Source organism: Gorilla gorilla, chromosome 16, assembly GCF_029281585.2.
Source record: "Gorilla gorilla gorilla isolate KB3781 chromosome 16, NHGRI_mGorGor1-v2.1_pri, whole genome shotgun sequence".
NCBI classification, from domain to species: domain Eukaryota; kingdom Metazoa; phylum Chordata; class Mammalia; order Primates; family Hominidae; genus Gorilla; species Gorilla gorilla.
Window position 1 is genome coordinate 42,334,102 of NC_073240.2, and position 22,974 is coordinate 42,357,075.

At 43.7% G+C, this 22,974-nt stretch overlaps 1 protein-coding gene across 8 annotated transcripts in view; it reads left to right on the plus strand.

Moving 5' to 3' along the window:
* The first annotated feature begins 249 nt into the window (after positions 1-249).
* MGA (MAX dimerization protein MGA) overlaps positions 250-22,974 on the plus strand; it is a 152,673-nt gene continuing 129,948 nt past the window's right edge. For 4 of the 8 annotated variants that reach the window (XM_055363435.2, XM_055363441.2, XM_055363443.2 and 1 more), the window contains exon 1: positions 337-703. The gene's annotated coding sequence lies outside the window, so the exon portion shown is untranslated. Of the gene's footprint in view, positions 704-842; positions 1,026-22,974 lie in introns of those variants that run through there. The other 4 variants (XM_055363433.2, XM_063698490.1, XM_055363454.2 and 1 more) reach the window with 2 other exon arrangements.

The window sequence follows — 22,974 nt, forward strand, 5'->3', positions numbered from 1 at the left end:
GCTGCAGTTCATTTGCAGGCAAATACCCTTGCTGTTTTTTTTTTTTTTTCCTGAATCTTTACAAAGGCACTCAGCAGGCACACACTAAACGCTTGCTCCGTGGAGAAAGGTTAAACGGTTTCCCCAAGACCACACAGATCAAACAAGTGGGAGAGGAGGGGCTGAAAGTGCCTGGTATACCTCGCCACACTCCCATAATTACCCAAACCGTCTCATTCCAAGCCCAAGGACCGGGCTTTCAAGGGGACACGAAAGGAACGCCCGGGAGGTGAGCGCCAGGAGATCGGGAGAGGTGCCTTTCCCGGCATGCTCTGCAGCACACCGAGGGGCGCCAGGCGTATCCCGGCGTGCATCGGGGAGCGCCCAAGGGCGATGGTTCCCGGCTCCTGGAGAGGCGTGCGAAGTTAAGCCGGTAGGTGCGAGCTTCCTTAGCTTTGAGCCTCTGGTTTCTCGTTTCCTCTTTATGGGTTTAAATCCATAACGGCAGAAAAGGATGGCCCTCTAACTACCCTCCCTCTCCGCGTGCGAACGACTCGGCGCCGCTTCGAGCTCGGTGCCAGGTGATTAGCGGGTAGGGGCGGGCCTGCGGCCAGCACGTGACCCGAACTGGCAGCCAATGACTAGCCGGGTGGTCCAGCAGCGCGAGGATTCCGGGACCCGCGAGCGGAGCGGCGCGTGGGTCGGTTGCGGTCGCCCCCGGCAGGTACGCGCAGGCGCCTTGCTTGCCACGCGCTACGCCCGTCCCCACGCGCCTGGTGGCGTGTTCTTGGCGCGAAGTGTTAAGAGTCTGGGTGTTTTTGTGGGTTGGGGGGAAGGAGAGGGTGGCGGGGGAGGGGGGGGCTGAGGCGTCACGTGGACGCCACAGCCAATCTCAGGCCGAGGCGCACCCACAGCTTTCCCCGGCGCCCCGGGGTGCGATGTGTTCACTGAGGTTCGACCGGGCCCTGACGGCCTGAGCGGTCTTTCGAAGCGCGTGTGCGGCCTGTAAATTCTGGCCGCGGCTGTTCGTGACGTCCTGCTCCGCGGTGAGCACAGACGACAAGTTCTCAGCAAAATGGCTGCTGGAAAGAGTCGCCAAGCAGGGGGAGTGCTGGGGCCGCGTGAAGGTCACATGACGAGGTTGGCAGCGCGTGCTGCTGGCGCGGGGTAGGGGGAGGGTAGGGGGCGTGGCGGGTCACGTGCCTTCGACTGCGCCGGCCTGTGGTTTTCCAGCGTCTTTGCTGCGGTCGGATTGCCTGTTTTTACTCCTCCCACATCGAAGCGTGGCAAGCGTCGGTGAGAAGCTATGTGGTGTACTGGGATGAGGCGACATCTGGGAATTCGGAGGCCTGGGGTCCAGGCCTTTGGCTAGTTTCGTCTTGCCACCCTCGGCTTCCATTTCTGATTCAGCTCGGTAGAGGAGATCACCTTTTAAGGTCCCTCATATGGCCTCTGACTTCCTCACCTCAATTTCATGCAGATAAAAAAAAATTAACAAATTCTTAAAAATTATAATGAGACAACCGCCCCCCCCCCCCAAAAAAAACCCACAGCCACTCCCCTCTCAATCATTACAATGATGTGGGAAACCTGGTGGAGGTAATTTGTTATAATATTCTGGGCATGTCTGTCTATCTTTATCATTCCCATTTATGCTTTATAGGGGCCCACGACCTCATTTGAAAAATATTGTCTTTTAGACATCTAATCCCTATGTATTTTCTGGGAGGAAATCAAAAGGTAACTACTATTGTCATAACTGCGGAGATGGGGAAATAGTATTTAAAAGGGAAATGCTGATGCCCCATAACGCTGACTAGAAGGGCCTAGAAGTCTTCGTTTCCACTTGGTGGCCTATCTTTGTAAAATTTTAGAGACCTGGTACCCACCAGCCTTTGGTATTTTTCTTGGTCTCTCCTCCCAGTTCTAGCTCTTCATTTCACCAAAGACGGGTCAAGCCGTTGGTGAAGAAAAGTATAAATTGTATGTTTTCCATACCACTGCTTATGTTTTATGATACCTTTTGATTTATCTTAAAAAGAGTCTTCGAATTTTGTGCGAACACATCTGGAAAACATTTATTGAGCAATCATAATAGCTGTCACTTTTGAGTAATTATAATAGTTAACATCTTTCTGGCTTGGTGTTCTGAATACTTTGTACTGTATTTAATTCATTTAGTTCTCATAACAAACCTACGAGGTAAGTACTGTTATCTCCGTTTTACCACTGAGGAAAATAGCAACAGAGAGATATGGCTGGCAGTTTTACATGATTCCAACCAGATTTCCTTTTGAAAAATTTGCCAAATGGTTTTAAAATTCATTTGAAAAAGTAAACCTAGAAATTAAGAAACTTCTTGGAAGAGAAGAATGAGGAAAGGACTTGTACTAGAGAATATACAAATAAAGCTATGATAATCAAAATATAAGTAGCAACCCTGGAACACAAGAGTAGTGAAACAGAATAATCTAGAAATATATAAGGTTAGTGTTATAAAGATGGTATTTTATATGAGTAGGGAAGGTGTTCCAAAATTATGTTGGAACAATCAACTGTTTGGAAAAAAATGGGATTTCTACCTTAAAATTTAAATAAAATTGCCGTGTGTGGTGGCTCACGCCTGTAATCCCAGCACTTTGGGAGGCGGAGGCGGGCGGATCACCTGAGGTCGGGAGTTCGAGACTGGCCTGACCAACATGGAAAAACCCCGTCTCGACTAAAAATACAAAATTAGCCGGGCGTGGCGGTGCATGCCTGTAATCATAGCCACTTGGGATGCTTGAACCGGGGAGGCGGAGGTTGCGGTGAGCGGAGATCGCGCCATTGCACTCCAGCCTGGGCAACAAGAGCGAAACTCCGTCTCCAAAAAAAAAAAAAAAAAGAATCTAGGTGAATTATTTATATATATATATATATATATATATATTTTTTTTTTTTTTTTTTGAGAGGGAGTTTCGGGCTTGTCCCCCAGGCTGGAGTGCAGTGGTGCTCACCACAACCTCTGCCTCGTGGGTTCAAGCAGTTCTCCTGCCTCAGACTCCCGAGTAGCTGGGATTACAGGTGTCTGCCACTACACCCGGCTAATTTTTTGTAATTTTAGTTGAGGCGGGGTTTCACCGTGTTGGCCATGCTGGTCTGGAATTCCTGACCTCAGGTGATCTTCCAGCCTTGGCCTTCTGAAGTGCTAGGATTATAGGCGTGAGCCAGCGAGCCCAGCCAAATTAATTTTTTTTTTTTTTTTGAGGGTCTCACTCTGTGGCCCAGGCTGGAGTGCAGTGGCATGATCTCGGCTTACTGCAACCTCTGCTTCTTGGATTCAAGCAGTTCTCCTGCCTCAGTCTCGCAAGTAGCTGGGATTATAGGTGCAGGCCACCACACCCAGATAATTTTTGTATTTTTTATTTTATTTTATTTTTTGAGACGGAGTCCCGCTGTGTCGCCCAGGCTGGAGTACAGTGGTGCGATCTCAGCTCACTGCAACCTCCGCATCCCGGTTTCAAGTGATTCTTCTGCCTCAGCCTCTCAAGTAGCTGGGACTACAGGCAGACTATGCCGCCGCCACCACACCTAGCTAATTTTTGTATTTTTAGTAGAGATAGGGTCCAGGTAGCTGGGACTACAGGCAGAGTATGCCTGCCACCACACCTAGCTAATTTTTGTATTTTTAGTAGAGACGGGGTTTCACTATATTGGCCAGGCTGGTCTCGAACTCCTGACCTCATGGTCTGCCCGCCTTGGCCTCCCAAAGTGCTCGGTGGGTGGCATGAGCCACCGCACCTGGCTGATAATTTTTGTATTTTTAGTAGAGACGAGGTTTCACCATGTTGGCCAGGCTGGTCTGGAACTCCTCACCTCAGGTTTTCCTCCCATCTCGGCCTCCTAAAGTGCTGGGATTACAGGAGTGAGCCACTGCTCCTGGCCCAAATTAAATATTAAAATACAAAACGTGAAATCAGAAAATTACTACTTTAAAAAACTGGGAAAACAGTTTTCCAGTCTTGAAATAGAATGAGGCCAGGCACGTGGCTCATGTCTATAATCCCAGCAGTTTGGGAGGCCCTGGTGGGAGGATTGCTCAAATCCAGGAATTCAAGACCAGCCTGGGTAACAGAGTGAGACCCCCATCTGTACAAAAAAATTTCAGAATTAGCTTGGTGTGGTGGCACGTCCCTGTTGTCACAGCTACTCAGGAGGCTGAGATGGGAAGATCACTTGACCTCAGGAGGTCGAGGCTGCAATGAGCTGTGACATGTCACTGCACTCCAGACTGGCCAACAGAGTGAGACCCAGGCTCAACAAAAGAGAAAGGAGCTGTTCTACTAAGCATGACTGTCAAGGCAAATCCATAAAGACAAAGATGACAAAGATTGATGCAGTTATTACAAAAAACATCTGTCTAGTTGGCAGAAACACGATAAAGTTAAAAGACAAATTTATTTATTTAGTATTCATTTGTATTTATTGAGTGTTTACTATGTGCCAGCCAATTTTTTTAGGTTTAGGAGATCCAGTAATCAGCAAAGCCTGGCAAATTGTGAGAAAAAAAAAAATTGAACAAGGCTGATACAGGAGGATTCCTTGAGGCCAGGAGGTTTTTTTTTTTTTTTTTTTTAATCTTTACAAAGTCACTCAGCAGGCACACACTAAACGCTTGCTCCTTGGAGAAAGTGTTTGAGACCAGCCTGGTCAACACAGCAAAACCTTGTCTCTACGAGAAATACAAAAATCAGCTTGGTGTGGTGGCACATGCCTGTAGTCCTAGCTACTCAGGAGGCTGAGGCAGGAGAATCACTTGAACCCAGAAGGTCAAGGCTACAGTGAGCCATGATTGTGCCACTGCACTCCAGCCTGGGCGACAGAGTGTCTGTCCCAAAAAATAAATAAATAAAAATAAATACGGTGCCTTTATAGAGGGGGGTACTTTGTACCTGGTAAACATGATACAGATCTCTATTAATGACTTGGAAAGCATGTGATAAGTGAACAAAGCAGATTACAAAATTATGTGATCACATTTTTGTAGAAATATACCTGTATATATCCCTTTATAGTACTTCTCCCTTATCCATGGTTTCAGTTTCAGTTATCTGCTGTCAACCGTGGTCTGAAAATATTTTGAGAGACCACATTTACATAACTTTTATTATAGTATATTGTTATATTTTATTAGTTATTAATCTCTCACTGTGCCTAATTTATAAATTAAACTTTATTATAGGTAAGTATGTAAGTATAGGAAAAAACACTGTGTGTAGGGTTCAATACTTTCCTAGGTTTTAGACATACACTGGGGGATCTTGGAATGTATCCTGTGGGGATAAGAGGAGAATTACTGTATATAGAAGTCTAAAAAGATAAGTATCAAACGTAAGCTAATGGTGACATTTTTAAGCAGTAGGATTTTGGATGAATTGGATTAGAAAAAACTATTTTCCTCTTTTTTTTTTTTTTTTTTTTTGACAAGTGGTCTTTCCATGTTGCACAGGCTGGTCTCAAACTACTGGGCTCGAGGGATCTTCTTGTCTTAGCCTCCCAAGTAGCTATGACTGCAGCTGCACACTTGACTCTAAAAAAACTTTTTTTTTTTTTTTTTTTTTAGACGGAGTTTTACTCTTGTTGCCCAGGCTAGAGTACAATGGTGCTATCTCAGCTCACTGCAATCTCTGCCTCCCGGGTTCAAGTGGTTCTCCTGCCTCAGCCTCCCGAGTAGCTAGGATTACAGGCATGCGCCATCACGCCCAGCTAATTTTTGTATTTTTAGTAGAAACGGACTTTCTCCACGTTGGTCAGGCTGGTCTTGAACTCCCGACCTCAGGTGATCCACCCGCCTTGGCTTCCCAAAGTGCTGGGATTACAGGCGTGAGCCACTGTGCCCGGCCTAAAAAAACTATTTTTTAAAAGTTGTAGATTTATAGAAAAATTGCAGACTACAAAGAGAGTTTTCATATACCTAGCTTCCCTTCCAGCTTTTCCCATTATTAAAATCTTATGTTAGTATAGTATATTTACTATAATTAAAATAATTTATTTTAGTTTTTGAGATGGAGTCTCTCTGTCACCCAGGCTGGAGCGCAAATGACACTATCTCTGCTTACTGCAGCCTCTGCCTCCTGGGTTCAAGTGATCCTCCCACTTCAGCCTCCTGAGTAGCTGGAATAACAGGTGATTCTCGTGTCTCAGCCACCCAAGTAGCTGGGATTACAGGCGTGCCCCACCACATCCAGCTAATTTTTTTGTATTTTTGGTAGAGATGGAGTTTCATCATGTTTCCCAGGTTGGTCTCCTGAGCTCAAGCGATGTGCTCTCCTTGGCCTCCCAAACTGTTGGGATTACAGGTATGAGCCACCACACCCAGCCTATTATAATTAAGAAACCAATAATGATACATTATTATTGACGAAAGTCCATAGTTTATTCAGATTTCCTTTTTATCTAATGTCACTTTCTTGTTCCACTATTCCATCCAAGGTAACACAGTACTTTTTGTAGTCATGTCTCCTTAGGATCCTCTTGGCTATGATAGTTTCTCACACTTTCCTTATTTTTGATGACCTTGACACTTTTGAGGGATACCAGTCAGGTTTTCAGTAGCATGTTACTCAATTGGGATTTGATGCTTTTTTCATCATTAGACTGGGATTAGAGTACTTAGTATCAACATGATTGTCACTATTGATGTAACCTTCATCACTTGGCTGTCAGTTTTGTTTTTAAATGTTTGTTTTTCTATAGCTAATATTAATAAAATTTGTTACTTGCAATATAAAAGTAAATATCTGTTGATATTCTACACATGTCTACCAGTAGCATTTATAATAAGTAATACATTGACAAGCCTAATAATACAGAAAAAGGATAGTGGATATTATAATCAAGGAAAAATAATGACGAAGTTGCCTGAAGGGCTAATTGTAGAAAGGAATTAAAGGCGTTAGTACCATATAGCTTATTTTAACAGTCTTTAAGCTATTTTAGGACTCTGTTTTAAGAAGAACATTCTGGTAATCAAGAATTGGATCTAAATTCAAAGGTAGGAAAGGAATTATTCAATTATTCATAGTAGGATGAAAATACAAATCAGATAGTTTAGATCAATTAGATAATATCTTACAATTCAACAACAAATAATTAATGAGCCCTACTGCGTGCCAGGTGCTAAGGATTGAGCATTGAACAGGACAAAGTCCATGCCCTCATGGAAATTATATTTTGGTAGACAGTGAGCTAATAAAGATGATTTCAGGGCCAGGCATGGTGGCTCATGCCTGTAATCCCAGCACTTGGGAGGCCGAGGCAGGTGGATCACCTGAGGTCAGGAGTTTGAGACCAGCTTGGCCAACATGGTGAAACCCTGTCTCTACTAAAAAATACAAAAAATTAGCTGGGTGTGGTGGTGCACGCCTGTAGTCCTAGCTATTCGGGAGGCTGAGGCATGAGAATCTCTTGAACCCGGGAGGTTGCGGTGAGCTGAGATCGTGCCACTGCTCTCCAGCCTGGGTGACAGAGCAAGACTCTGTATCCAAAAAAAAAAAAAAAAAAAAAAAGCTATGAAGAAAACAATACAAGAGATAGAGAGTGGTGGTGGTGGGTTTGGTGGTTCTTTTAGGTGGGTTGCCAGGCAAGGCTTCTCTGAAGTAACATTTGAACATAACACGACCTGAATGATAAAGAGTAAGACACACCAAAACGTGGAGAATTGGAAGTGGTGGGAATAGTAATGCAAAGACTTTGTGTCAAAAATCATTTTGGGGATTTTCAAGGAATTACAAGAAGGCTAGTGTGCCAGAGTTGGGAGAGTGCTGGGGTATGAAGTGGTGATGGTGGTAGGAAATGAGATTGAGAATTGGCAGGGCTCAGATTGTGTAGAGCCTTGTAGGCCATAAGGTTTTTGGATTTTATCCTAACTGATGGTATTCATTGGACAGTTTTGTGCAGAAAAATGATACCTAATTTATGTTTTCAAAACATCGCTTTGCTGCAGAGGCAATTAAGCCGTTGGAGGCCGGGCACGGTGGCTCATGCCTGTAATCCCAGCACTTTGGGTGGCCGAGGCAGGTGGATCACGAGGTCAGGAGATCGAGACCATCCTGGCTAACATGGTGAAACCCTGTCTCTACTAAAAAATACAAAAAAAATTAGCCAGGCATGGTGGCGGGCGCCTGTAGTCGCAGCTACTTATGCTTAATCATAATGCATTGAAAAAGTGCCACTGCACTCCACCCTGGGCGACTGAGCAACACTTCGTCTCAAAAAAAAAAAAAAAGAAGCCATTGGAGTGTTGTGAGGTACAGTAGCTTGGACTAGTGAGGTAGATAGGGATAGAGGCAGTGAGAAGTCGTTGAATTCAGGGCATGTTTTCAAGGTAGAACCAACAGGATTTGCTGATAGATTAGCTGTGGGAGGTGAGTGAAAGAGAGTAATCAAAGATGATTACAAGGCTTTTAGCTGGAGCCAGTGGTGCCATTTACAGAGATGGGAAACAGGAAGGAGCTAGTTTGGATGAAGTGTTTAGATGTTTGGAGCTTGAGATGCCTGCTAGATATCCAGGAATAGCCATTGAGTAGGCAGTTGACTATTAAATTCTAGAGCCTAGGGTCAAGATCAGGGTTGCGAATATACCTTTGGGATGTCATCGATACATTGATGGTGTTTAAACATATAGAACTGCCAGCCTCTGCAACATAGTGAGACCTTGTGTCTATAAAGAAAAAAAAAAATTAGCTGGGTGTGGTGGTGTGCCTGTGGCCCCAGCTACTTGGGAAGCTGATATGGGAGAATTACTTCAGCCTGGGTGGTTGAGGCTACAATGAACCATGATCATGCCACTGCACTCCAGCCTGCGCGACAAATGGAGATCCTGTCTCAAAAAAACAAAACTGAAAACAAAAAACATGTAACTGGTTAGGTCAGCTAGGGAGTAAAGAAGAGGGCCAACGACTGAGCCCTGAGACTACTGATATCATGGAGTGGAATAGATTGTAATATATACTTAAATTTCTTTTGTATTGGTATCAGGACCAAATTGACTGAGCAACATGTAAATAGTACAACACTGAATAATGCCTTTGAGATGATTATAATGTTACTAGGCTCTTCCTGTTAGTTGACTCCTCATGTTTTTGTCACTTTCCTGCCTGAAGATTTCTACTTTCTCTCCATAGTTTGAGGACATAAACCCCCAGACTTCTTTGCTTAGCATACCAGAGCCTTCATTGTCTGAGTACTCTACATCATCTCGCTCCTTTTTATCTTTTCTCCTCTTTATCACACCTACCGTGCCCAATGTGCTTGGCTCCTTTATAACCCCCTTTTGGCCTGGAATACTCTTTCTCCTCCTGCTGCCCTGCCTCAAACTCCTACTCAGTCTTCAATGTCCACCTTAAATTTGCTATGTAATTTTCCCCAATTTTGACGGATAAAATTGACCCCTTCACTGCATGGTACTTCCTCAGTGCTGTTGCTTATACTTCAATTTATAGCAAAATACAAAATCAGTTGGCATTTTGGCTTTTAAAAAAATTCATTTGTTTCCCCAGTGCTTGGCATGTGGTAGATGCTTAATCATAATGCATTGAAAAAGTTTAAAAGTTTTGCTTTGGCCAAAGAGTAAGTAATTAAAAACTAGATCTTACAATACACGATCATATGGATCATTAGCTGAGATTTTTAGGATCTTTTTATTATGTCAAGTTGTTGGTTTTAGTGATATTCATTGTGGCATAATTTAGCCAGTACAAAGTTCAGTGAAATGTCAGTTAGGAGTCTTAGTTCAGAGACATATTAGGAATGTTTTATTCTCTAGGGCTGAATAATGCTTATTCTTTGGAGGCAGGCTATTATAATAGATTTTTCCTTCACTTGCCCACTTTTCCGCCCACTTTTCCACCCACCTTCTCAGTAGTTGGGAATTCTATTTTAACAGTACACGTGTACTTTGAGCTCTTTGCTGGAGATGGAACCTAATGTAATAAATCCAGTAGAATCAGCAGTACTCACCCCGGGAATGTCCTTTAAATTCTTGGATAGAAGGAGGCTTACTGGTGTGAATTGTAGGTGTGAAGATTTTTCAGCCTGTGAGTCCAAAGTAGGGTTGATTATTTTGTCATTCAATCATAAGCATGTATTGAGTACTTGCCATATATGGGTATTGTATGAGGTGCAGTGTGGGGGACACACAAAAGAAATAAAAGGCATTCTTTGCACATGAGGCCTTGACAATTTAGTTGAGGAACTGAAACATAGGAAGGAATTTAATCTTAACAAGCAATATATCCGTAAGTGCAAAGTACTGTAGTATAAATCAGGGACTGCATTTCTTAAGCCCGTAATTATATTCTCAGGGTTATATGCAGTCTTATATCAGTTTTCAACATTTTAATTTGACTTGAGGTTCTGCATTTTCTCTTATCCTTTAACATTTCTAGTTTCAATAAGATATTGATTTAGCTCTTTGTTTGATATGATAAAAGCCATATATAAGAAGAGTTCTCTGCCACAATGTTGCATCCAAGCATTTTTTAATTTCATGTCTATAAAGAAAGTACATAGGCCCACACCTGTAATCCCAGCACTTTGGGAGGCCAAGGAAGGAGGATTGCTTGAGGCTAGGAGTTCGAGACCAACCTGGGCAACATAGCGAGACCCTGTCTCTATGAAAACATAAAAATGAAAAATAAAAAATAAAATACATAATTTGAAATGGTAGAATGTCATTTATCCTTTACAAGTGTGACAGAGGCACACTTTCTTTTTTTTGCTATGTGTAGGTTCCTCCTCCGCATACTTTGTCTTTCCACTTAAAGGGGTGGAGGGGGAGAAAGAGAACCTGGAGAACAAATTTTGTGTGTGTATATGAATCTGAATTTATTTATTTATTTTATTTTATTTATTTTTGAGACGGAGTCTGTCTCTGACGCCCAGGCTGGAGTGCAGTGGTGCCATCTCGGCTCACTGCAAGCTCCGCCTCCCAGGTTCAGGCCATTCTCCTGCCTCAGCCTCCGGAGTAGCTGGGACTACAGGCGCCCGCCACTATGCCCGGCTAATTTTTGTATTTTTAGTAGAGACGGGCTTTCACCGTGTTAGCCAGGATGGTCTTGATCTCCTGACTTCGTGATCCCCCCGCCTCGGCCTCCCAAAGTGCTGGGATTACAGGCTTGAGCCACCGCGCCCTGCCTAAATCTGAATTTAAAAGTATGTATTTTCATTAAAGGCAACCAACTGAACAGAAAAAAAAGTACGTATTTTCATATTTGAATTATAAAAGTGGCTTTTTTTGAGAAGATAAATACATAAGCACAAATAATAATTTCTAATATGCCAACTATCACTGTTAGCGTGTTGATATGCTTCTATGTTTCTTTTTTTTAAATGGCAAGTGTTTTTTTTTTAGCTCAGATACATTTAGAAAAAAGATAATTGTCTTTACATAGGTTTATCTGATCAAATTACTCTCAATAAAATCTTTAGTGGCTTTGCATAGTAAATGGAATCAAGTTGAGACAAGTTCAGATTCCTTACTTAGCTTGACACATAAAGCTCACTACCTCATAGTTTATCTCACGTCATATGTCTCCCTCATACGCAACTTGTTTTATCCACAATACATGTGTGTACTACTTTCAGGCCTCTAGATGAGGGGTTGGCAAATGTTTTCTGTAAAGGACTAGATAGTAAATATTTTAATGTATGGACCTTAGCGTTTCTTTTAAGTACTACTCAATTCTGTTGTGGTAGTAAACTGCAGGACCAGCCCAGAGAGTGTCTACTCTGTTGATAACAGAATGTCAGGTTACTTTGTAGATATAAAAGAGCTAAGATTGCAAGTCATGTAGCCTGGGCATGCACAATAGAAAAAGCTTTGATCTCTAACAGCACCCAGAACCAACATCCCTCCTCTCCTCCCCCAGCAGAACCAAGAAGTCTGGGACATGACCAGAACTTGAATGCTGGAACCTTTTCAGAAGCAACGGGTCCATTGGCCGTAAAGATCCAGGGCTAAAATTCGCCTCAGCATACCTTACCAAAATGGTTAAGTTTGAAGCCCTCCAATCGGACCTTGGCAAGCCAACATTTCCAGATCTTTTCCCTTGCCCTCCAACCTCTTAAAACTTGTCCCAGACTCCAAATCAGGGAGATAGATTTGAGCTGGGCCTCCTGTTTCCTCACTAGTCTGCCTTGCAATAAAGCGTTTCTTTTCTCAAAAGCTGGTGCCTCCTACCTGTAGGAGGTCTCCTTCCTGTAGGAGATAGGGAAAAAAAAAAAGCTGGTGCCATAGTATTGGCTTCAATGCATAATGGGCAGCGAGCCCATTTGCTAGATAACAGCACAAAAGCAGCCACAGACAATAATACACAAACAAATGAAATGGCTGTGTTTCAGGAAACTTTATATATAGACACTGAAATTTGAATTTCATGTAATTTTTTTTTTTGTTTTTGAGACGGAGTCTCGCTCTGTCGCCCAGGCTGGAGTGCAATGACACGATCTCAGCTCACTGCAACCTCTGCCTCCCGGGTTCAAGCGATTCTTCTGCCTCAGCCTCCCGAGTAGCTGAGACTACAGGTGCGTGCCACCACGCCTGGCTAATTTTGTATTTTTAGTGGAGACGGGGTTTCACTGCGTTAGCCAGGATGGTCTTGATCTCCTGACCGTGTGATCCCCCCGCCTTGGCCTCCCAAAGTGCTAGGATTACAGGCGTGAGCCACCACGCCCAGCCTGGTAGCCACCTGTTAAGGGAAGATTACTATATGCCAGGCATTGTGTTAAGGATCATTATTTAATTGCCTAAGTAGTCTCTTCCTGACATTGCCCTCCTATGGTATTTTTTTTTTTTTTCGAGGCAGAGTCTTGCTCTGTTGCCCAGGCTGGAGTGCAGTGGTGCAGTCTTGGCTCACTGCAACCTCTGCCTCCTGGGCTCAAGTGATCCTCCCACCTCTGCCTCCCTAGTAGCTGGGACCAATGTAACTGTGATGTTACCGAAAAAAATAAAGCAGGGAAGAGAGATGGGGAAGAAATCAAAATGTGAATTGAGATTGAGCCACCATACTTGGTTAATTTCCATATTTTTAGTAGAGATGGGTTTTTGCCATGTTGCCCAGGCTGGTCTGGAACTCCTGAACTCAAGTGATCCACCCACCTTGACTTCCCAAAGTGCTGGGATTACAGGTGTGAGCCACTGTGCCCGGCCTGTGATATATTCTTAATATGGTAGCAGAGGGAAGCTGTCAGATTGGAAATGCTGATGCTGTTAAAGTCCAGTCATATCATTCCTCTGCTCAAAACCTTACAGTGACTTCCTATTTCTGGCAAACTAAAAGCTAAACTCCTTACAATGGCCTTTAAGGTTGTATGTGAGCTGGTCCCCTCTTACTTCTCTGACCTTATCTCTTAACACTCCCTTCCTTAATCTCTGCTCCAGCTTCTTCATCTCCTTGCTTTTCCTTGTTCATGCTGGGCATATACCCTTTCATTTCTGGTTTCCTCTGTCTGGAATACTGCATAGCTTGTTCCCTCAATTCAGATTTTGATTTGAATGCCTTGGTTCCGATTTTGATTTCTTCCCCATCTCTCTTCCCTGCTTTATTTTTTTCTGTAGCATCACAGTATATAACATACCATATTACATCATGTATTTATTTATTTTCCTTGTTTGATGTTTCCCCTACTAAAATTCGAGTACCATGAGGACAGGGATTTTTGTCCTGTTTGCTGCTGTTTTTGTAGTACCTAGCAAGCACAAAGTAAGTGCTCAATAATGTTTGCTGAGTGAATGAATAAACTGCCACAACCCTGTGCCATGGACACTGTTATTTCATTTTGCAAATGAGGAAACTAAAGCCCAGAGAGGTTAAATGATTTGCATAGGGTCACATGACTCTTAATCTTCCTGCTGAATGGCTTTATCTCCTGTCATCTCATTATGCCTCTGTGCTCAGTCATGGGACACTAAATATTTGTGTATGTTTATGTATGTGTGTGTGTGTGTATGTTTGAATATCATATACACGTTTTATCTTCTGTGCCTTTGCTCATGTTATTTCTTCAGGAGACATCCTTCTCCTTTCCTTCCCCTTACTGAGGTAGAACTTTATTTGCAGGAGAAATGGTGATTTAGAGGCGTTGCTGGGTATGAAGATTGTTTGGTGAGATAGAGGGATGAGTATTGTGAGCTAAGGCCAAATGATGGTAAATGCATATAATGTATGTTCAGGGAGCGTTTGGTTAGAATGAGGTTTTGTTTAGGAGTATGATAGACCATGAAGTTAAAGAGAGGGAGGAAGGGTTATGGTCCCACTATTGGGACCTCGAGCTTCAGGCTAAGGAGCAGGTATTTTTATCTTGTCCCTTGAAGGTTTTTGAGCAGGAGAGTGTTAATGAAAAAATAGTACTTGGAAAAATATTTGATTTTGCAGTGGTGATGAGAATAGCTTGAAGTAAGAACACTTAGGAGATTATTAGGATGACATAGTTCAGAGGTGAGGGAATCAGGGCTGAAGTTTATAATTAAGAGTGGAAATTGGCTGGGTGTGGTGGCTCACGTCTGTAATCCCAGCACTTAGGGAGGCTGAGGCGGTTGGATCACTTAAGGTCAGGAGTTCGAGACCATCTTGGCCAACATGGCAAAACCCCATCTTTACTAAAAATACAAAAATTGGCCGGGTGTGGTGGCGTGCACCTGTAGTCCCAGCTATTCAGGAGGCTGAGGCAGGAGAATTGCTTGAACTCAGGAGGTGGAGGTCACAGTGAGTCGAGGTCCCACCACTGCACTCCAGACTGGGCAACAGAGAAAGACTCTGTCTCAAATAAATAAATAAGTAAATAAGAGTTGAAATTAAAGTGCGGAGATGAGACACTAGACAAACACCAAACACAAACACACACACACACACAAAATAAGGCTGGGCGCGGTGGCTCACGCCAGTAATCCCAGCACTTTGGGAGGCCAAGGTGGGAGTTTGAGACCAGCCCAGGCAACATAGTGAGACCCCCCCTCCTATAAAAAATTTTTAAAAATTAGCTGAGTATGGTGGCATGTGCCTGTGGGCCCAGGTATGTGGGAGGCTGAGGTGAGTGGATTGCCTGAGCCTGGAAGGTCAAGGCTGCAGGGAGCCATGATCCTGTCACTGCACTCCTGCCTGGGTGACAGAGTGGGTGTCTCAGAAAAAAGAAGGACTACATTAAGACTAAATCCCAGCTACAAATACAGTGATGTGCCACATAATGATATTTTGGTCAGTGATGGACTGCATATACTGTGGTGGTCCCATAAGGTTAATGGAGCTGAAAAATTTCTGTTGCATAGTGATAGGGTAGCTGTTTTAACGTTGTAGCACAATGCATTTACTCTTGTTTATGGTGATACTGGTGTAAACAAACCTGTGCTGCCAGTTGTATAAAAATATAGCAGGTACAATTACATATAGTATATAATAATTAAAACATTTTATAAAATTCAGTACTAGATGATACTGCAATAACATACAGTACATAATATATAGTGGATACACATATATTACATAGTTCATAATAAGCTGTGTTACTGGAGTATACATTTACTATACTATATTATTTTATTTTCTTGCAAATACCTCATCTACTACTTGAGTTTAATTTTTTTTTATAGACAGGGTTTCACTCTGTCACCCAGGCTGGAGTGCAGTGGGGTGATCGAAGCTCACTGTAGCCTCCAACTCCTGGGCCCAAGCAATTCTCCCATCTCAACCTCCTGACCATGCCAGACTAAATATTTTTTTTTTTTTTTTTTTTTTGAGATGGAGTCTCGCTCTGTTGCCCAGGCTGGAGTGCAGTGGCACAGTCTCGGCTCACTGCAACCCCCGTCCCCCAGGTTCAAGCGTTTCTTCTGCCTCAGCCTCCCGAGTAGCTGGGCTTACAGGTGCCTGCCACCATGCCTGGCTAATTTTTTTTTTTTTTTTTGAGATGGAGACTTGCTCTGTTGCCCAGGCTGGAGTGCAGTGGCGGGATCTCGGCTCACTGCAACCTCCACCTCCTGGGTTGAAATGATTTCTGGCTTATTTTTTGTGTGTGTTTTTAGTAGAGACAGGGTTTCACCTTGTTAGCCACAGTGGTCTTGAACTCCCGACCTCAAGTGACCTGTCCTCCTCAACCTCCCAAAGTGCTGGGATTACAGGCCTGAGCCACCATACCCAGCCTAATTTTTGTATTTTTAGTAGAGATGGGGTTTCACCATTTTGGCCAGGCTGGTGTCGAACTCCTGACCTCAGGAAATCCACCTACCTCAGCCTCCCAAAGTGCCGGGATTACAAGCGTGAGTGACCACGTCTGGCCTGTGGTGTTTTATATCAGGGATTTGAGCATCTGTGGATTTTGGTATCTGCAAGGGTGTCCTGGAACCAGTCCCCATAAATAATGAGACAACTGTGTATCTCAAAGGTGACGCCGTAAAGGAAGATGATCATGATCTGGAAACTTTGATAGAAAGGCAAGAGAATGACAATCATATCTGGCTCTGGGGGCGGGGGTGGTAAAGGTTGTAGTAAAGAGAGAAATGTGAGAAGATACTTGAAGGAGGACAGCCAGGTTTAAGTCAAGGTAAATAAGTGGAAGGACCATTGTTCAGAAAGATTGAGGAAGCCTGAGATTTGATATGATAAGAGTGAGTATTGTTTTGGGCATAGTGGAAAGATTTGGGCAGTGACAGTGTGGAAAGAACCAGGGTTGAGGACCTACAGATTAGTAAGATAGATCATGGTTCGTATCATATTGCCTTTGTCTGTGGTGACCTGGGATTATAGAGATCAGAGGGAATGTTGGAAGTTATTGATTGACTTAATTGTCTGGACTTTGCAAGTTGTTTTGGTACTGAAACTGGTTTAAAGATCCAAATAGTATATTACTTGATCTCATAGAGGTGGTAAATCCTTTTTATAAAGTTAGCGTCAAAGGCAACAAAGACCGTATTCTGGGTGAGGGGTTGAATAAGCAGAGTTGAAATCACTTGTTAGGTAAAGGCTCCCAGAAGGAATGTGGTGAAAAGCCGATTGTGTCCAACGACTCCTGTGATGCTTATAGAGGGGCTATAAAGTTCCCCCAGGTTGAGGGGAATGTGGTGACAGGGTTCATTTTAGAATAGAGTGATTATCAGTTTAAAATTGAATGGCTTGTGGATATACGCTAGAAGGAACCAGAAATGAATATCTGTTAGGATACTGGGATATGGGTTACAATTTTTTTTTTTTTTTTTTGAGACAGAGTCTTGTTCTGTTGCTCAGGCTGGAGTGCAATGGCGTGATCTCTGCTCACTGCAACCTCCGCCTCCCGGCTTCAAGAGATTCTCCTGCCTCAGCCTTTCGAGTAGCTGGGATTACAGGTGCCTGCCACCCTATCTGGCTAATTTTTGTATTTTTAGTAGAGACGGAGTTTCGTTGGCCAGGCTGGTCTCGAACTCAGGCGGTCCACCGCCTCGGCCTCCCAAAGTACTGGGATTACAGACGTCAACCACTACCGCGCCCAGCTTTTTTTTTTTTTTTTTTTGGGACACAGTCTTGCTCTGTCGCCCAGGCTGGAGTGCAGTGGTGAGATCTCGGCTCATTGCAACCTCCGCCTCCTGGGTTCAAGCAATTCTCTTGCCTCAGTCTCCTGAATAGCTGGAACTATAGGCGTGCGCTGCCATGCCCGGCTAATTTTTGTATTTTCAGTAGAGACGGGGTTTCGTCATGTTGGTCAGGCTGGTCTCGAACTCCTGACTTCAGGTGATCCGCCTGTCTCGGCCTCCCAAAGTGCTGGGATTATGGGCATGTGCCTGGCCAGATATGGGTTAATTTTTAATTTTAAAATATGCTAGAATTTTTTTTTTTTTTTTTTTTTGAGAAAATCTTGCTCTGTCACCCAGGCTGGAGTGCAGTGTCATGATCATATCTCACTGCAGCCTCTAACTCCTGGGCTCAGGAGATCCTCCTGCCTTAGCCTTCTGAGTAGCTGGGACCACAGGCATGTACCACCACACTCAGTTAATTTTTAAAGTTTTTTTTATAGACAGGGGTCTTCCTATGTTTCCCAGGGGTCTTGCTTGTCTTGAACTCCTGGGCTTAAGTTATCCTCCAACCTTGGCCTCTCAAAGTGTTGGGATAACAGGTGTAAGCTATTTTACCTGGCCTTTCTTTTCTTTTTCTTTTTTTTTTTTGAGACAAGGTCTTTCTCTCTTGCCCAAGCTGGAGTGCAGTGGTGTGACCTTGGCTCACTGCAACCTCTGCCTCCTGAGTTTGAGTGATTCTCCTACCTCAGCCTCCCTATTAGCTGAGACTACATGCGCGTGCCACCATGCCTGCGCCACCATGCCTGCTAATTTTTTGTTGTTGTATTTTTGGTAGAGATGGGGTTTTGCCTTATTGCCCAGGCTGGTCTTGCACTCTTGGGATCAAGTGATCTACCTGTCTTGGCCTCCCAAAGTGCTAGGATTACAGGTGTGAGCCACCACACCTGACCTTTTTTTGATGGGGGTCTCACTGTGTTGCCCAGGCTGGACTTGAACTCCAGGTCTCAAGTGATCCTCACATCTCAGCCCTTTCAGCATGAGAATTTGTCCTTCTCTTCCTGGTTGGGGATCATAATGTCTTCTTTTTTTCCCCTCTTGTTATACTATTCTTGTCCCATCCCACTTCTAACTTCACCCTTTTCTTTTGTGTGTTTTTCCTTGTCTTATGGTTTCTTCTCTTGTGTGGCTCTACTATTTTATGGCCCCTTCTCTGGCAATGTTTTAGTTTCTATTCTTGATTCCAGCTCCATGAGTCTTTTCCTCCCACTTTCCATTCAGTTGAGAGGGAATGAGAGAGTACATTTTTACATTTAAGGCAGAGAATGTTTGTCATTCCTATTTAACTAAACTCTCATAGCACTCTTTCCTCACAAGCTGATGGTTAATTCATAGAACCTTTAGGTCTGTTGGATCCCCCTATCTAATTAGCTCGGCACAGGAGTCAGGAGCATGTATTTTTTTTAATTAATTAATTTATTTTTATTATTTTAATTTTTTTAGATCTCACTCTGTCGTCCAGGCTGGAGTGCAGTGGCGCAATCTCGGCTCACTGCAAGCTCCGCCTCCTAGGTTCACACCATTCCCCTGCCTCAGCCACTAGAGTAGCTGGGACTACAGGCGCCTGCCACCACGCCCAGCTAATTCTTTTTTTGTATTATTAGTAGAGACGGGGTTTCACCGTGTTAGCCAGGATGGTCTCGATCTCCTGACCTCGTGATCTGCCTGCCTTGGCCTCCCAAAGTGCTGGGATTACAGGCGTGAGCCACCGTGCCTGGCCCCAGGAGCATGTGGTTTTTATGTGGAGATAGGAGTTGAAGGTGAAATAAGAGGTTCCTTAATCTGCAAGGCATTGTTGGTAGAGCTTTTGCCTTGAGAGATGACTCTGAGTGTGCTGACCAATCTGTCAAGGATGATGAGAGCTAGATTACTGTGCACCAAAAGAGAATGACAGTATCCTTTGGTGGTTTAGAGGAAGGCCAGTGTTTACACAGCAAGGGCATCAAGGCAGGCTTCATGAAAATACTCGACTTTAAGAATGAGGATGATTTCAATAGGAGGAGATTAAGGAGAATGATGCTGGTGAATTTATGGACTACGAAGGCAGAGAGAAGATGCTAAAGCAGCGTAATTATAAATGCAAAGGTTCAGATAAAAAAACCGGGGGGGCATATTTAGGAAATAAGGAGTAGTTGAGTATACAGCAGCAGGGAGAAGGAAAGCTGGGTCCAGAGTATTGAGGCCCTTATATGCTAAGCTAAGGAGTTGAGGTGCAACTTGGTGCTCATTGTTTGTCTTAGAGTTCTCACTAACCTTAAAGTTACTGAGAATTTACAAAGGAGTTGTTGAGCCTAGAGAAGCGATACAGTTTCTTATCGTTGATGTAAGATTGTACATCATTTGAACCTTAGTTTTGTGATATTAGTGTCTAACATTTATTTGTAAGTATTTCCTCTTAGTTTTTTTTTTTTTTGAGATGGAATCTCGCTCTGTTGCCCAGGCTGGAATACAATGGTGCGATCTCGGCTCTCTGCAATGTCTGCCTCCCGGTTCAAGCGATTCTCCTGCCTCAGCCTCCCAAGTAGCTGGGATTACAGGCATACGCCACCACATCCAGCTAATTTTTGTATTTTTAGTAGAGACGGGGTTTTGTCATGTAAGTTAGGCTGGTCTCGAACTCCTGACCTCACGATCTGCCCACCTCGGCCTCCCAAAGTGCTGGGATTATAGGCGTGAGCCACTGCGCCTGCCCTCCTCTTAGTTTTTAAAGTTTTGAGATAAAATTAATGTACTATAAAATTTACCCATTTAAAGTGTATAATTCAGTGGTTTTTAGTGTATTCATAGTAATGCATCCATCACCACAATTTTAGAACATTTCAGCATCCCAGAAAGCAACACTATACTCATTAGCAGTCATTCCCTATTTCTCCCCTAATCTTCCCAGGCCTAGGTGACCATCAGTCTACTTTCTATCTCTATGGATTGATCTGTTTTGGAACATTTCATATAAATGGAATCATACAAAATGAGGTCCTTTGTGATCAGACTCTTTAGCATGTTTTCAAAGTTCATCCATGTTGTAGCATGTATCCATACTTAATTCATTTTTATGGCTGAATAACATTTCATTGTGTTGATACAGCACATTTTGTTTATCCATTCTTCAGTTGATGAACATTTGGGTTATCTTCATTTTTTGGCTACTATGAATAATGCTTTTGTGAACATTAATGGACTTTTTTTGTATAAACATATGTTTTTATTTTTCTTGGGTATGTACCTAATAGTGGAATGATTGGGTCATGTGGTATCTCTATGCTTAACTTCTCGAGAAACTGCCAGTGTTCTCCAGAGTACCTACACTATTTTATATTTTCACCAACAGAAAATGAGAGTTCCAATTTTTCTACATCCTAACACTTTTTTTTTTTTTTTGAGAAGGAGTCTTGCTCTGTTGCCAGGCTGGAGTGCAGTGGCATAATCTCAGCTCACTGCAACCTCTGCTTCCTGGGTTCAAGCAATTCTCCCGCCTCAGCCTCCCGAGTAGCTGGGACTATAGGTGCGCACCACCACGCCCAGCTAATTTTTGTATTTTTAGTAGTGACGTGGTTTCACCATATTGGCCAGGATGGTCTCAATCTCTTGACCTCGTGATCTGCCTCCTTTGGCCTCCCAAAGTGTTGGGATTACAGGCGTGAGCCACCGTGTCTGGCCTACACTTTTTTGGTTCTATTTTGTTTTGAGACTGGTCTCACTCTGTTGCCCAGGCTGGTGTGCAGTGGTGCAATCACAACTTACTGTAGTCTTGACCTCTGGGGCTCAAGCAATCCTCCTGATTCAGCCTCCCAAGTAGCTGGGACTACAGGTGCACGCCACCACACCTAGCTAATTTTTGTGCTTTTTGTAGAGACGGAGTCCCACTATGTTGCCCAGACTGGTCTCCAACTGAATTCCTGGGCTCAAGCAATCCTCCTGCCTTGACCTCTGAAAGTGCTGAGATTACAGGTTTGAGCCCACTGCGCCAGGGCCTAGCCAACACTTAATTGTCTTTTTGATTATAGCCATCTTAGTGGATGTGAAATGGCATCTCGTTTGGTTTTGATTTGCATTTCCCTAATGACTAATGACATTGAGCATCATTTCATGTGCTTTTATTAGTCATTTGTATATCTTCAATGGAGAAATGTCTGTTCAAGTCCCTAGCCCATTTTTAATTTTAATTGAATTTAATTTATGGTGTTTTTTTTTTTTTTTTTTGAAACGAAGTTTTGCTCTTGTTGCCCAGGCTGGAGTGCAATGGCGTGATCTCGGCTCACTGCAACTTCTACCTCCCGGGTTCAAGCTTTTCTCCTGCCTCAGCCCCCCAGGTAGCTGGGATTACAGGTGCCCGCCACTACTCCCAGCTAATTTTATTATTATTATTATTATTATTTTAGACAGAGTCTTCCTCTGTTGCCAGGCTGGAGTGCAGTGGTGCGATCTCAGCTCACTGCAACCTCCGCCTCCCAGGTTCAAGCGATTCTCCTGTCTCAGCCTCCCGAGTAGCTGGGGCTACAGGCACATGCCACCTCACCCAGCTAATTTTTGTATTTTTAGTACCGATGGGGTTTTACCAGGATGGTCTTGATCTCTTGACCTTGTGATTCCCCCTGCCTTAGCCTCCCAAAGTGCTGGGATTACAGGCATGAGCCACTGTACCCGGCCATTTTTTTGTATTTTTAGTAGAGATGGGGTTTCACCGTGTTGGCCAGGCTGGTCTTGAACTTCTAACCTCAGGTGATCTGCTTGCCTCAGCCTCCCAAAGTGCTGGGATTACAGGCGTGAGCCACCACGCCTGGCCTTTTTTTAATTTTTTTTTTTATTTTTTTTGAGACAGGGTCTTTGCTCTGTTGCCCAGGCTGCAGTGCAGTGGCATGATCAGGGCTCACTGTAGCCTCATCCTCCCAGGCTCAAGTGATCTCTTACCTCAGCCTTGCAATTATAGGCATGTGCCACCACACTTAGCTAATTATTTTTTATTTTTTTTTAGAAACGAGGTCTTGCTGTGTTGCTGGGGTTGGTCTTGAATTGAGCTCAAGACATCTTCCTGCCTTGGCCTCTCAAAGTGCTGGGATTACAGGTGTGAGCCATGGTGCCTGGCTCTTTTTTTTTTTTAATTTATTTTATTTTATTTTATTTTTTATTTTTATTTTTTGAGACGGAGTCTCATGCTGTGGCCCAGGCTGTAGTGCAGTGGTGTGACCTTGGCTCACTGCAACCTCCGCCTCCCGGGTTCATGTGATTCTCCTGTCTCAGCCTCCTGAGTAGCTGGGACTATAAGCACGTGCCACCATGCCTGGCTAATTTTTTGTATTTTTAGTAGAGATGGGGTTTCACTGTGTTAGCCAGGATGGTCTCGATTTCCTGACCTTGTGATCTGCCTGCCTTGACCTCCCAAAGTGCTGGGATTACAGGGGTGAGCCACTGCGCCTGGCCCTGGC